At 38.6% G+C, this 15,269-nt stretch overlaps 1 protein-coding gene across 7 annotated transcripts in view; it reads left to right on the top strand.

Moving 5' to 3' along the window:
• PCNX1 (pecanex 1) overlaps nucleotides 1–15,269 on the top strand; it is a 159,653-nt gene that overhangs the window by 1,053 nt on the left and 143,331 nt on the right. The window lies entirely within an intron of this gene.

Here is a 15,269-nt window from a genome sequence, read left to right as displayed (position 1 = left end):
TTCTGTCCAGCTCTGTGGTCACTGGCTGCTGTGTTTCCAGGCCAGCCTCGGTAGGGGTGGGGGGAGGGAGCGGGGGAGATACGGGGAATCTGGCTGGCATTTCAGATTTGTTTGGATTCGTTCAAGGCCGTTTACTGATAGGAAAAAGGAAGTACTGCCTGTTGCTGAAGTCAGTGCGATCAGCTTCTCAGAATGATCTAGGTTGTTACGCTGTATTTTCGCTGGAAGTTGTACGCGCATTTTTTTTTTTTTTAACACATTCGGTTAGGGTGGGGCATGAGGGCAACTCGTGGAAGAGAGATGATACTTAAACTTCAGTTATTTATTTTTAAAGTAACCGGAAGGCAGGACAGGGTGAAAACTTTTTATTTTAGAATTCCTTTTAGTATCTGTCTGTTAACTTTGTGGCTCTTCCTCGAGCTGTATAGTACGGGTGCTGGATTAGAAAGTCTGGGAGTACGCCTAAGAAGTGCTAAAGAGAGGATACCAGTTCTTCCCTAAGTGAAGCTCCTTTTCACTGATTGGCAGGAAAAGTGCCAGCTTGGGGGAAGATGTGCGAAATTTCACATTCTCAGGCGGATTTTAGTTTTTCATTAAACTTGTTTTGAAGGGACTTATGCGGGAGGTAAAAAAAAAAAAAAAGGATTAAAAAATGCTGATGACTGATGACTTATTTTTTTAGGGGACTTGTTCAGTCTTGTCCCATTCTGAAAATTTATCATGATCATGAAGTGTTATAATTTTCAATTAATTCTGGCTTAGGGGGTTCTGTTTGCACTGCTCTACCTTCCAGGAATATGACATCATTAAGGAACAGGTTAATTACTTCGGGTGTAAGAATCCTCAGGCTGTCACAGAGCTTTCATAGCAGATTTCTCTTCTATCCAGGAGAATTGTAAATTTAAAACTGAAACTGGTACTTGAGATGTGAGGATTAGTTGCTGTGTTGCTGTGTGCTGTGTAATGTTTCCTTGTAAGCACGTGAACTGTGTTAGGGGCTAAGTCTTTGTGTAATTAGCAAACATTACTAAAGGAAATTAGAGCAAATAGAAAGCAATACATTGAGTTTACCCTTTCATTTTGGGAGTTTATTCAGTTAAATTTAATTCACAAGCATTTGAGTGTCTACTGCGTGCTGGGCAGTTTGCTAGGTTCTGGGGAAATTGCTTTACTGACTTTATTGTCTTGTTAATGGCAAGCCTGCTTTTTCCTAATCTTTTTTTTTTTTTTAAAGATTTTATTTATTAATTTGACAGAGAGATCACAAGTAGATGGAGAGGCAGCCAGAGAGAGAGAGAGATAGGGAAGCAGGTTCCCTGCCGAGCAGAGAGCCCGACGCGGGACCCAATCCCAGGACCCTGAGATCATGACCCGAGCCAGAGGCAGCGGCTTAACCCACCGAGCCACCCAGGCACCCTTTTCCTAATCTTTTAAAATATCTCCTCGGTTCATCTTTCTTTTCACATTCGGTTCATCAAATCTTGTGGGTTCTCTCTTCAAAACGTAACTCAAGCCCAGTTAATCATCGTCATCACTCACTTGGTTCAGGCTACCATTATGGCTCCCCTGGATTATTGCAGGGTTTTAATGAGGTTCACTGCTTTTATTCTTTTTTTTTTTTTTTAAGATTTTATTTATTTATTTGACAGACAGAGATCACAAGTAGGCAGAGAGGCAGGCAGAGAGAGAGGAGGAAGCAGGCTCCCTGTTTGAGCAGAGCCCAATGCGGGGTTCGATCCCAGGACCCTGGGACCATGACCTGAGCCGAAGGCAGAGGCTTTAACCCACTGAGCCACCCAGGCGCCCCCACTGCTTTTATTCTTTATTCTCTCTTCTTGTTACAGAAATCTGAGTGATTCTTTATTTTTTTTTTTAAAGATTTTATTTATTTGACAGATCACAAGTAGGCAGAGAGGCAGACAGAGAGAGAGGAAGGGAAGCAGGCTCTCTGCTAAGCAGAGAGCCTGATATGGGGCTTATCCCAGGACCCTGGGATCATGACCTGAGCTGAAGGCAGGGGCTTTAACCCACTGAGCCACCCAGGCGCTTCCTGAGTGATTCTTTAAAACGTGAATCAGATCATGGCACTCTTCTGCTCTCAGAGCCTGCCCTCCCATGTGTCTCTATTATGCCCCACCCCTTTGCCTTCTTAGAATTTTTCCCACATAATAACTAATATTCCTGCCTCAGGGCTTTTGCGCTTGCCTCCCTCCAACCCCCTGTGACTCCTACCCTCCAGATATCTGTGTGACTTGCTCCACTTACTCAGAATTCAGTTATATTTGAAGCTCTCCCTGATAACTCTATGTAACATAGCAACCTTCCAGCTCCTACAGTATTTTCTAGCCTTCCTTCCCTCCTTTTTTTTATTTTTTAATATCTCTTATCACGAATTGATACATGTTAGTATCTCCTATCTCATTGGAGTATTAGCTTTGAGGAGGGCAGAGACTTGACTTTGTTCACTGCTGTGTTGTCAGGACCTAGATCAGTGCCAGGCACGTAGTAATCACGCAGATATTGAATGATCAGAAGTGTACAAGACACAGCTGCCTTCAAGGAACTTGAAGTCTATCTAGCTTGGGCGTAAGGAACAATTTACAAGCATTAGAACTGTTGTGAAAAGGTAAGTACAGAGTGACCTTGAGTTTATAGTCAGGATTGATTCTAGTCAGGGGCAGTCAGCAAAGATGATTTGTCAACATTTTCATTTATTTTATTTATTCATCTGAGATTTTATTTATTCATCAGAGAGAGAGAGAGAGTGTGCATGTGAGGCAGGGGGAGGGACAGACTGAGAAGCATACTTTCTCCTGAGCAGGGAGCTGGGCATGGGGCTTGATCCCAGGACCTGGTTCATGACCTGGACCCAAGGCAGAGGCTTAACCGACTAAGCCACCTCAGTATCCCAATTTGTCAGCATATTCAGAAACATTACTATTTCTGCTGTATTAAGGCAGATGGTTGAACGTATACACTTGAAGCAAAATCCAGCATTCCATGTAAAAATAAAATCTGACAGTTATAGATTATTTGTATGTTCTTCCAATAATAATTATCAAGGATAGTGCCTAGAAAGTGAATAGGTTCTGTATCCCAAACGCTGTGTTCTCATTTTACTGATGAGGACACCTGAGGTCAGTCAGCCCCAGGGGTCAGGCAGATAAAGAGCTGGGATTTATAAGGGCTTTTGTAGCCATTGTATAGCCACTGTCTAGGTAGTTTTTGTTTTTTCTTTTTAAATTTTTAATTATTTTTTATTTTTAAAGACTTTCTTTATTTGAGAGAGAGAGAGTGCGAGCATGTGTGTGGGAGAGCATAAACCCGGGGCGGGGGCTGGGGTAAGGCAGCGCAGAGAGGGAAAGGGAGAAGCAGGCCTCCTGCTGAGCAGGGAACCCTACTTGGGGCACGATTCCAGGAGCCCAGGACCTGAGCCGAAGGGAGGTACCCAACCAGCTGAGCCACCCAGGTACCCCTGTTTGTTTTTTTAAATGAAAGACCCAAAGTCTATGAAGACGTAGTGTGTTAAATTAGGTAGAGTCTCAGGACTTTCTGTATAGAAGTAAAACACTTTTGCTATTATTAGCTTTTTTGGATACTTTGAAATGTAGAATTTATAGTTTCTGCAATTATAAATCATTAAGCAGTGAAAATGGAGAAGTAATTTTTCCTTCTTTCACTGCCCCTTCTGTTTCTCTTAAGGCACTCACCCCATTTGCTCTTGCTGTACAGTTGGCCCTTGAACAACATGAGAGTTAAGGGCACCAACCCCCACTCAGTTGAAAATCCACGTGTAACTTTTGACTCCCCCCACCCCCTAAGACTTGACTACTAACAGCCTACAGTTGACCCTAAGCCTTACTGGTTACATAGTCAAGTAACATATTTTGTATGTTATATGTATTATGTGCTGTCTTATAATAATAACGTATTATTATATAGGTATATATATATAAGGTATAATTAATAAGGTAAGCTAGAGAAAAGAGTGCTAAAATCATAAGAGAAATTCCATTTATAGTACTGTGTTGTATTTATCTGCATGTCAGTGGACCCATGTACTTCAAGCAGGTGTTGTTCAAGGGTCAACTGTAATCATTTTTGCACATGACATGTGACAGATGGTGAGTTTTGTAGTCATGAGCTTTGTGGCTTCTTTGTGTTGTGGAAAGCAGATTGTAATTGGTGTTATCTTGATTTGTGAATTTTGTCTCTTACTGATTGTAAGTCCTTCGGGTATGACTCTCTACCTTTCTGAACCTTGATTTACTCATTGTGAGGTATTTCATGTGTATTTTGCAAGCAGATATTTATGAAATAAAAAATTATTCACCTTCAGAGTGGCCTTTAGTAAATGCCATTTTTTGAAATAATGGCCAATTAGAACCGTGTTACCTCTATAATGCTGTATGACTGGAGGAAATTAGATAACTTTTGATTTATTGGTCAAACCATTATCTTACTGCTTATTGTTTTCTTCTCCAAAGAGCTGTATCCTTAGGTGATGAACTATATAACATTAAAATCTGTTTACATAAGTGGTTCTTAGACTCCATTTGATGTCAGAATCGCTTGAACATGTTAAAGAAGAGCTTGTGCACGTGGTCATTCTGATGCAGAGTATCTGGAGGGTGGCCCGTTTGTTTGTATTTTATAGACATCCAGGCCAGTTTAAAAAACCTGATTGATACGCCCCTAAGTTCCATCCTCTGACCTAAATCCAGCTGCCTACTCATCATATCCTCTTGGCTGTCCTGCGGGCATCTCAGAGATACCATATCTAAATTGGTCTTGAGTCCCTGCTAACCCTTCCGACACCACCACGACCAACTTGTTTTTTTCATCTGTCACCTTAGTTAATGGCACCATGGCATTGTGTATGTAGTTGCTCATACTGTCTCCCTCCCCCTTGAGTTATGAGCAAATCTTACCAGTTCTACTGTCAGAGTATCTCAGACCTTCCTTCCACTTCCAAGTTCACACTGTTTCTCTTTTTCTTTTGTCTGTCTACTAAAGCCTCGATGACACTGATTCTGCCGTTGTCTGCAGTGTGTCCCGTAGATACATCACTGGACTTTCGGTTACTTCAGCCTATGGGGCCCATCTTCCTTCAGGGCCTTTGCCCGTGCTGTGACTCCTGAAGGGATACTCTAACCTCTGCTCTTTGCAGAGCTGGCTGCTGCTTTGTCGTTAGGGCTGGGCTTCGATATCCTCTCCTCAGAGAGGTCTGACCTAATAACCATAAGCAAGTTCTCCCCTCTTTTCCGTCATTCTACCCTGTAACTTGCTTTCATGGTTTTAACCATAAACATGTACTTACATCTTTGTTCACTTATTTGCTGTCTCTAATACCTCTCCCCCACCAATGCCTTGTACATTCTGTGACGCTTGGCATTATGTGATCTCGCGGGCATTGTGTATCTAGTGTCTGTCCTCATGCTTAGCTGCTAGAAGCTTTGACTAAATATTTGTTAAAGGAATTTTTTATGATATATGTGAACCTTCTTTAGACTTATTAACATAACTGATAGAGAATATTTGGGGATGGGGAATTATTGTGGTAGGCCATTTTGTATGGTGGAATTATATCTCACCTGGGGGTTGGGTTCAGTATCAGTGTGCATGACAAAAATCAAATATAGAATTATTGAAAAATCAAATGTAGAATAACTCTTGAAAAGCCCTTAAATCACTCAGAGTGTAGCATATATGGTTTTTTTTTTGTATATGCAACTTCATAAACATATATACACACATACATATAGTAATATATACTGTATAAATCTATGGAGAGATTATATTAAAAAACTAAATTATCCATATCAAATTTATGAAGATTTCAATTTTTCTTCTAGATTATTCTATTGTATTTTCTGTAGCTGATGTTTATCATCTATAGAATGATAAACCCTTTATTCAGAAGGATTTTTCTGAGGCCCTCATGTCATTTTCTTTTGCAAAGATTTAAAAATATTTTAAATATGTAAACAAGATTTTGTTATGATGAGTATAGGACTAAAACAGCTTATGTTTCCTAAAAGTTTTAGGTAAGTTATTGTATTATAAGTTAACAATTAAATGTGATTATTTATAAGTATCTTCTATGTCCTTTAGGAAAAAATTTGATGAATAGTTGGTGGTCTGTTTTGACCTATATCCTGTGCCTTTTCATACCTAACATACAGTTAGTATTAAGGTATATGCAATTGTTTCCATAATTGGCTATGACATTTAAAAGAAGATTTTATTTATTTATTTGACAGAGAGAGATCTCAGGTAGGCAGAGAGGCAGGCAGAGAGAGGGGGAAGCAGCCTCCGCACTGAGAAGAGAGCCTGACGCGGGGCTTGATCCCAGGACCATGAGATCATCACCTAAGCTGAAGGTAGAGGCTTTAACCTACTGAGCCACCCAGGTGCTCCTGGCTATAACATTTTTATAACTCTTGTCTCTTTATTATGTCACCTATAATAAATTAAGGATACATTGTGCAAAGAGAGTTTACAAATGAAGTTCCCAAGAAAGCAGCCATATTTGTCATCTTGTAGAAATGCTTGTGAATTTACAAAAATGGCTATTGATTGCTAAAATCTTTTAGTGTCTTGTTAAAGATGGAGTATTTTCTACCTTTTGAGAAATTACTCCCAGTTGTTAAATCATTTGGTAATTGAAGAACTAGGAATGTTTCTATTCCTTTTCCTGCCTTCAAATACATATATTTAACCACATAGTTTGCTGAAAGTTAAATTTTTCCAGTATTTTACTGAAAGTTAAATTTTTCCAGTATTTTATTTTATTCATTTGTTTTTAAAAGATTTTATTTATTTATTTGACAGAGGAAGAGAGAGGCAGGCAGAGAGAGAGGGGGAAGCAGGCTCCCTGCTGAGCGGAGAGCCTGATGCGGGGCTTCATCCCAGGACCCCGAGATCATGATGCAAGCTGAAGGCAGAGGCCCCACCCACTGAGGCACCCAGGTGCCCCTCCAGTATTTTATTATGAGAATTTCAGACATAGAGAAGAGTTGAGAGAATTTTACCCACCACCTGGCTCCTATCTTTTTTAAAATTACATGTTGTGTGTCTTTGTATCCCTCTATCTATTAAGACCTATTTTAAAAGAGGGATGCTTGTGAAGTAAGTTGTAGACACCATTATAGATCACCCTAAACATTTCAGCATGCATATCATTAGCTAGAGTTCTAATAGGCACAAATCCTAGTAAACCATTGGATGAATTTTGAATTTTGATAAATGCATGCACCTGTGTAGTACGACTTATGTTGTTGAACATTAATGTCAGCCCAGAAACTTTCTGCTTGCTTTTCCCAGTCACCTCACCCCTATTCTGAATTTTTTCCCCATCGTAGATTAGTTTATCCTATCTAGAACTTCATTTAAATGGAGTCATGTAGCATTACCTTTGTGTAAGCCTTTGTCATTCAGGATAATGTTTTTGAGATTTATTCAGGTCGTATATATCAGTAACTTGTTCCTTTTTTACTGATGAGCAGTGTTCTTTTGTATGAACGTATTAGAGTTTATTCATCTTTATCTAGTCTCCTGTAGAGAGGACCTTCTTGGCTTTATGTAAAAGGTGTCACCCCAACATGAGGGTAGGTTTTATGAGGACTCAAAAGAAACTGGAAAACTTTATTAATTATTAAAAGCATCTTCTCTCCCCAAATAAGAACATGTTTTAATTTAAAATGAATTAATGATAATTGTATACTTTATCCTCTCATTTCAATTTTTGTGCTCCTTAATAGTGTACTTCTCTTTGCTTAGTATTTAGATTTTTCCATCAGTGTAGTAGAATCTTTGTTCAATTGTATATGTATGTGTGTGTGTGTATTATATTATATATTATATATTATATATTATATATTATATATATACTCGTGGGGTTTTTTTGCTAACTCCAAAATTACAGGTAAGTAAAAAGAAGAAAATAAAACCACTTGTAATCCCATTCACCCAGTTTGTTGAACATTTTAGTAACCAGAGTGTATTTGGAGCTTATAAATATGTATTACGCTTCTTTCTTACAAAAATGGGTTTGTGAAATTTGTACTGTTTTGAAGCCTTCTATTTTTTCTTGACTATAAATTGTAAATGTTTCCACGTGGGGAAAAAAGTAACAGTTTTAATAGCTCTGTAGTAGGTCATAGTATAGATGTATTATAGTGTATGGAATAATTTTCCGTTATTAGTTATATAGGTTGTAATTTTTAGCTGTTGAGAAAACACTAGGGTGAATATTCTTACAGTTAAATCTTTGTGTTAGTCTTTTGTATAAATTCCTAGAAGTAGACTTATTAAGGAATATGTATATTTGTGTTTGATAACCATGCAGTTTACAATGAGTGAATCTTTTTACTGAGAGAGAACATAGTGAGGGAATGCTGAATAGTAATGCAAGGCTCGTGAGAAGGCGGGAGAGGTTTATGGTTCGGAGAGCGCAGGTCGTAAGGGATCATCCCCGGAGAGGAGGAATGCTGGTGGAAGAGGGGATGAACACTTGGTGCTGAAAGTTGAGGGAGGTTTTTAAAAATTTTGATGGTCTCCTTGAAATACAGTGTTTTCTGTTGAGAGTGAGCGGGGAGGGGGGAGGATATTCAAGGTTTGAGGAGGATTTCCAGAAGATGAAAGGCTATCCTGGTTTTTGCAGAGTGGGGAAGTGAACTGACCAGCAAGGGATGATAGGGTTGCGGGGCAATTTGGGGGAAACCTTTGAAGAGCATGAGTTCAGATTGTTGAAGAGGAATGTTCAGGAGAGAAATTTGGGGTAAAATTTACTTAGAAGTTATCACCTCTGGATAGTTGTCACCTACAGGGGATAAACCCCAGGGCACAAGTAGATAAGATCTGGGGAAAAAGTGTAATTCATTATAAAGAAAATGAGAGACAGAACTCCAAGGCCTTAAAAATGAGCGGTTAAAAATCAGCAAAGAAGGCAAGAAAGGCAAGAGGAAAACGAAAGAGGGATCTGTTACAGAAGTCAAGGAAAGAGAGTATTTTGAAAAGAAGAAAATGGTCAAAACCAAACCAAACCAACTTGCCCTCTCAAAAGGCTGTCCTGATTTAAATTTTTCATTGGCAGTGTTGAGAGTGGGCACCTGGGGGGCTCAGTCAGTTAAGCATCTGCCTTTGGCTCAGGTCATGATCCCAGGGTCCTGAGATGGAGTCCTGTGTTGGGCTCCCTGCTCAGCAGGGTGTCTGCTTCTCCCTCTGCCCTTCCTCCTCTCTCCCACTTGTTCTCTCTTTCCCTCTCTCAAAAATAAATAAAATCTTCCAAAAAACCCCCCAAACCAGTGTTGAGAGTACTTCCCAAACAGGGTGCTATTGTTGTAAATGTCTTATTCAATAGAATGTTAAATAAAGTCATTTCAGTAATATTCTGTTTTTGACACTAGAGTTTCTCTTGAAATACTTAATGCATACTCAGTACAGATAAAGGATTTTATGGCACTGATGTGTATCACGTAACATCTTTGTTCTCTTTCCCATGTTCTGTAGTCGGATAATTTTCATAGCAGGCAGCTGATAAAAAAAGCAGAATGTTTTTTTGAGAAGAGGTTGATTGTTTCTTCCTGTTATCTAATTTGAGGTAAATCAGCTGGTTTTCCTGTGTTTCTGCATAGCCGGGGAGAGCGGAGAGTTATTCTGTAGGTGGGCTAGGACACTTGAGATAGCCAGGAAGAGTAACACAAGAATGGCATTGACTAACGGTATGGAAAAGGGCAGATTGCAACACATATTTTTCTACTGTTGTCATCTATCTTTAATATATAGGCACACTTTACCAAATTACAGTAAAATTAGTAGCTACTGATTCTGATTGCTCTGCTTATTTCCTGAAAAAGTTGGTCAAATGCTTTCTTTGGTAGAATTGTAAAATAGTTCAGAATTTCCTTCTCTTCTTTTATCATTAGAACCCAAGGGGTTGTATCTTTTTAAACTTGCACTGCTGGTGCTAGTCTCTGTTGCTTTGTGTTATGATAAGAAAGAAAAAACCTAGGGAAAGGCAAGCCATTTCCTTTTGAGGTTTTTAAGGGGAAAAAAAAGTCCTATTCTGTAGAGCTTTGTACAGACCAAATAGAACCCTGAGTGCCAACTGTGCTGAGAATAGGCAGGAAGATTAGTCACAGATTTGAGAAGCTTGAATTATGTATCTGGGTGTTTTCCTTTTCCTACCCTTCCTTACTCCCTGAGTGTTGTCTAGACATAAACTAAACAGATTCAACCACTGAAGTTATCTTTAAAACTTTGTATTTTGAAATAGCTTCAGATTTACAAAAAAGTTACAAAAATAGTATAGAGAGTTTTTGTATACCCTTTCCCCAGCTTTCTCTAATATTAAAATCTTACATAACCATGGTGCATTTACTAAAATGAAGAAATTAACACTGGTACTGTACTATTAACAAACTCTAGACTTTATGTAGATTTCACTAGTTTTCCCACTAATGTCCCCTTTCTGTTTTAGGATCCAATCCAGGATACTAAATTGAATTTAGTATCCTCGGGGCGCCTGGGTGGCTCAGTGGGTTAGGCCTCTGCCTTTGGCTCAGGTCATGATCCTGGGGTCCTGGGATCGAGCCCTGCATCGGGCTCTCTGCTCAGCAGGGAGCCTGCTTCCCTTCCTCTCTCTCTGCCTGCCTCTCTGCCTTCTTGTGATCTCTGTCTGTCAAAAAAAAAAAAAAAAATCTTTATGAATTTCGTATCCTCATTGTTAATACGGTTTTCTTCCTGCTTTCCTTTACCATGTTGGGATTCTATTTTTTAAGGAATCTTACGATTTATAACTACTTATCAAATTGTATATTATAAGAAAAATTAGTGAAAGTTTTTATGTCTGGGACCAGTGTGTATTCTGAATGATTTTTGAATCATGCATTGACCATTAACCTGTGTTATACTGTTTTTAAAGTTGAGATAGTTCACAGACGAAAAATTGTAAGAAACGACGTAATCCTAAAGATGACAGTGGCTTTAGACATCATTCATGCAAAATGGACAGCAGTGTCTTAGCTTCCTGTATACTGCTGTTCTTCCTAATTTATAAATTAGAGGCCATGAAACAAATACACAACCATATTACAGGGTAGAATATGATTAATTCCTTATGTGTCATTCAGTGTTCAGGAATTGGAAGGAGGATGCAGATATTTCCTGAAAGTCTTTATGCAAAGGATAATTCTACGTTGAAAACATTTATTGTACGCTGGGCACTGTGGCAGGCCTTGCGGGAGGGCCTTTATGAGGTTTGTTATGTGAGCTGGAGCAATGGATCCCATATCTTCCCACCAGGGAAATGAATCTTTGTTCTGGAGGAAAGATTGTTTATTAAAAGAGAATATGTTCTGAGGTGTGGTGATTTGCTCTGTTATGAAGACTTTTATTGTAATATATCCAACATACTGAGTCTTCCTCAGTGAATTATTTTTTAAACTTCACACAATAGCATTTATGCCCATAATATTACTGCTTCTGAATAAGTTATATGGAACGGTTAAATGAAAACATATAAAAACAAATAGGTAAAAAGAACCCAAATATACCATTATCGTTTGTAGTATCTTATTGATGCCACAGCATATGCCACAGATGAAGCATTGCATGTCATTTCCACAAGCATCACAGGCCCTTAAGACAGAAACCAAGTGAACTTTGCAAGGGAATAAAGAGGGCTTTGGGGGCACTTTAGTAAGAAAATCCTCAATTTAAAGACTTTTTTAAAAAGTGAGAATAAATTTACTTGATCTAATAAAATTATACTTTATTATCAAAATATGTTTTTTTCAGTCCTTTATGCCACAGGAATATTAAAATATGCAGTATGTGCTATTGAAGAGTAAGCTGAGTAATTTTTAAAAAATTTCTTAACATGAATTTTCATATGAACAAGAGGGTTGAAAGAATAACACATGTTCATCCATATGTCTATTTAGATTCAGCAATTATGAACCTTTTAAAAAATCATATTTATGGGGCACCCGGGTGGCTCATGTGGTTAAGAGGCTGACTCTTGATTTTGGCTCAGGTAACAATCTCGGAGTCAGGAGACTGAGCCCCGCAGGCTCTCTGCTCAGTGGTCAGCGCAGAGCCCACTTGTCCCTCTCCCCCTCCAGCCCTCACCCTGCTAGCGCACACGCATGCTTTCTCTCAAATAAATAAAAATCTTAAATCATATTTGCTTCAACCATATACTGATGTACGATGGGTATCTGTACATATATCTGTATACACACTCTTACACATGTATGTATCTGATACATCATGACTCTTTACCACTAAATGCTTCAGGGTTCATCTTTGTATTCCTAACACTTCTACCATTTTGAAGATAATTAATAGTTCTCTTATACCTAACATCTAGTTTATATTCAAACTTTCCCAGTTATCCTGAAAATGTCATTTAGAGCTAGTTTTTCCAAACCAGGGATCTAGTGTTAATCATTTCTTCCCTATTCAGCTGACTTTTTAAAAACTCAAGGCTAATTATCTTTTTTTTTTTTTAAGATTTTATTTTCTAGAGAGAGAGCGCGCACAAATGAGGGGTAGGGCAGAGGGGGAAGGAGATTCCCTGCTGAGCAGGGAGACTGATGAGGGGCTTGATCTCAGGACCCTTGGGATCACAACAAGGCAGATACCTAACCCACTGAGTCACCCAGGCACCTGAAGGCTAATTATCTTATAGAATGTCCTACATTATGGATTTGTCTAATTGTGATGTCATTTTTTCCTCTCTATTCTCTGTCGTTCCTGCAAACTTAACCTTTATTTTACTGTCCAAAGTTATAGTTTCTAGAACTTACAAATTAAAATATGTATTGTTGCTTTTCCTTTGTTTGGGTAATCTTACAAATCTACTGACAGATTTTACTGGCATCATTTTTGTTCCTGTTTCATATTATGCAGGTCACTGTTACTCAAGCTTTCATTATGTGTCTATTTTGGCTTTCTTATTGAAACTGTATTGGTACATAAAATAAGGAAAGTCAAAGTAATTGTAATATCACAGAATGCACCACATAGCTCTTCCCACTATTTTAGGCATGGGCATGTGGCTTTCAGCTAATTATAACTTATAGTTTTTTGCTTATTAATAGGTTGAGGAGAATTAGAATTCTCCATGGGTTGGTTTCAAACTATGCCCTTCACTCCTCTGCTCAGTCTGAGTCACTCACTATTCATCTCTTTTTTCCTTCTCCTGCAGCAAAACGTGTATCACAGCTCAGGCTAGAGTGAGGCTGTTGTAGAGATAACCCTGAGTCTGCTTTTTATTTGTAAAGCAAGTTACTGAGTTTATGTTCCTTACTAGTGTCTGTCACGATGCTCTACTTGAGAATTGCTGGCGTATAGCATGGGACACAGGCTTATTTATAGGTGATCCATGGGACGGAGATAATGTTAACTTTCTTTCCTTTTTTTTTTTGACAGAGATCACAAGTAGGCAGAGAGGCAGGTAGAGAGGAGGAAGCAGGCTGCCTCCGGAGCAGAGAACCTGATGCGGGGTTCTTTCCCAGGACCCTGAGATCATGACCTGAGCTGGAGGCAAAGGCTTAACCCACTGAGCCACCCAGGCGCCTCTGATGTTAACTTTCTTAAAAAAAGAACCCAAACCCACTATCTAATCCTTGTGAATTAACTTGCCCGAGGTTCTATTTTGCTTCATTCCGATAAATCAGTACCAGAGAGGAGATTCTGGATATGTGTATTTTGAAAAACAGCAACCCCTAAATGTACCAACAGAAAATGCCTATACGTGTGACTCTGATAGACACCTCAAGTTAACAGTTACTAGCCTGGGAGGTCTTACTCTTTTTTTTGTGAACGTCTGAAAATACCGTACTGTTTCCTGGTTAGGTTGTTGGTTTAGGTCATCTGCACTGTCCAGCAGTGAGTGAATTACTGCATAAGTAATTCAGGCTGTAGCCTGCATTATCAGTATCAGTACTTGTATAGTACTGATAATAGTGTGCTTACATAGTGCTTTTTACCTGGTATGGTATATTTCTTGAGCATTTCACTTTCCAGATAAAAAAACCACCATTAGGTATTATCATGAAAATAATACTATCTCTAGAAACTGTATGCATATATACAGTCCATAATAAAAGTATCATCCAAAGCAAAAGACCACAGTAAGAACAAACAGTGCTGTGGTGCACATTTGTGTATATAAACTCTTGCTTGTGCGAGTGTACAGCATTAAGTTTCTAGAAAAGAAATGGCTAGGTCAAAGAATACACATATTTAAATTCACCCAGATTTTGCCAAATTACACCTCAAAAAAAGCTATTCCAGTTTATATTTTTACCAGTGTGAAAGGACCTATTTCCCTTTTTTCTCATCAACTGATTATTACAAATTTTTTGCAGTGTGATAGTGTGAAATGGCATCTTGTTTTGTTTCTTTAATAGTAAGTTCAAGTGTCTTTTCACATGCCTACTAGACATTTATATGTATGTATATATATATTTTAAAGATTTTATTTATTTGACAGAGAGAGAGATCACAAGTAGGCAGAGAGGCAGGCAGAGAGCGGGGAAGCAGCCTCCCTGCTGAGCAGAGAGCCCGATACAGGACTCTATCCCTGGACTCTGAGATCATGACTTGAGCCAAAGGCAGAGGTTTAACCCACTGAGCCACCCAGGTGCCCCAGACATTTATGTTTTTTAAATTGCTTCCTGTATCCTTTATCTTTTTTTGAAAGTCATGTTGTTGTGCTAAGTGATTTTTGAGAGCCCTATAAGTATCAGCTCTTTGTCATGTATTACATTTTCTCCATACTTTGTCTTTTAACTTTATAATTGCGTTTTTTGAACATACAAACTTAACATTTTTTAGTAGCCACATTTACTAGTTTTCTTCATGCTTATGAGGCCCTTCTGTGCTAAAAGTTTGTAAAAAAGGAATCCCTGTTTTCATCTAATTTTTTAAATTTGGGAATAAATTTGCATGGTTAGATTAAAACCACGCATACTACTCTAAAGGTGGTAAAAAGTTGCCCTTTTATACCAGCCCACCATCTTCCCAGTTCTCCACCTGCACCATCTCCCATAAGAAATCACTGTGAGGCTCACCACAACCTACAGATTCAAATTCCCCCACCTACGGTATTCTATATATTGTTCCGCCATGCTTAATATATCTTAAACATATGTGCATCAGTACCAAAAGGGCTTCTTCAGTGGTTTTGGGTTTTTTTTTTTTTGGAGATATACTTGATGTGTACCATTATGTTAGTTTCAGGTATACAACATAAT

Source organism: Mustela erminea, chromosome 5, assembly GCF_009829155.1.
Source record: "Mustela erminea isolate mMusErm1 chromosome 5, mMusErm1.Pri, whole genome shotgun sequence".
NCBI classification, from domain to species: Eukaryota; Metazoa; Chordata; class Mammalia; order Carnivora; family Mustelidae; genus Mustela; species Mustela erminea.
This window is presented reverse-complemented; position numbering and strand designations above follow the sequence as displayed.